The following is an 895-nucleotide window of genomic DNA, read 5'->3' on the forward strand; positions in this document are numbered from 1 at the left end:
CTGCTTTTTGCTGTTTGTCACAAGCTGTTACACATGGGTTAGGTATTTATTTTGATCATGTATACAAAATAGTTTTAGTATTGTTTGCAAACTGCTCTGAGCACCCTAAGGGCCAGATAGCTGTCAATATTGCAACTGAATGCTGGAAACACAAATCCTGAAGGAAATGCTTTTTTTTTTTTTTCCATGATATCCTGGGACATTCAGTTTGTAAAGCAGGAATATTGCTGGAACTGCCTTATCAGTGGATAACCTGTTCTGCAGTGCACAGACAAATGTAACTTCTGAGTTAAAAACCACAATAATGAACAAAAAAAAACCCAAAACCAGACCCAACACAAACCAAAAATCAAACAAGCAACAAAAAATCTGCATGTTTGCTTTGCATTTTCAACGAATTATGGTGTAAACAACTGTCTTGTCTGTAACAGATTCCATGATGTATTATTGTTATTTTGATTGTCGTTATGGGAGTCATGCTTTAAGTGTCTGTTGTTGGGAACCATAATAAACCTTGATCCATCTATTAAAGGAAATCTTTATAAAACCCCCAACCAATAACATTTTTTTTTAAAAAAAAAAAAAAAAAAAAAAGCAAAGCTACAGTACTGGTGTCAAAGGAAATTAATTTCCTGGCTGGCTTGTGTTTTTCTCTGAGGCAGATATTGATGAGTGTGCAGAGGGGATCATTGAGTGTCACAACCATTCACGCTGTGTTAACCTCCCAGGGTGGTACCACTGTGAGTGCAGAAGCGGTTTCCATGACAATGGAAGCTATTCTCTTTCCGGGGAGTCCTGTGTTGGTAAGCAATGATCAGCAGAGCATTTTTTTTTTTTTTTTTTTTCCTTCTGCATGGGGTTCCAAAGTGACTATTGAGCGCCTGTCCTGGGCAGT

This window comes from Acanthisitta chloris, unplaced genomic scaffold, assembly GCF_000695815.1.
Source record: "Acanthisitta chloris isolate BGI_N310 unplaced genomic scaffold, ASM69581v1 scaffold2253, whole genome shotgun sequence".
NCBI classification, from domain to species: Eukaryota; Metazoa; Chordata; class Aves; order Passeriformes; family Acanthisittidae; genus Acanthisitta; species Acanthisitta chloris.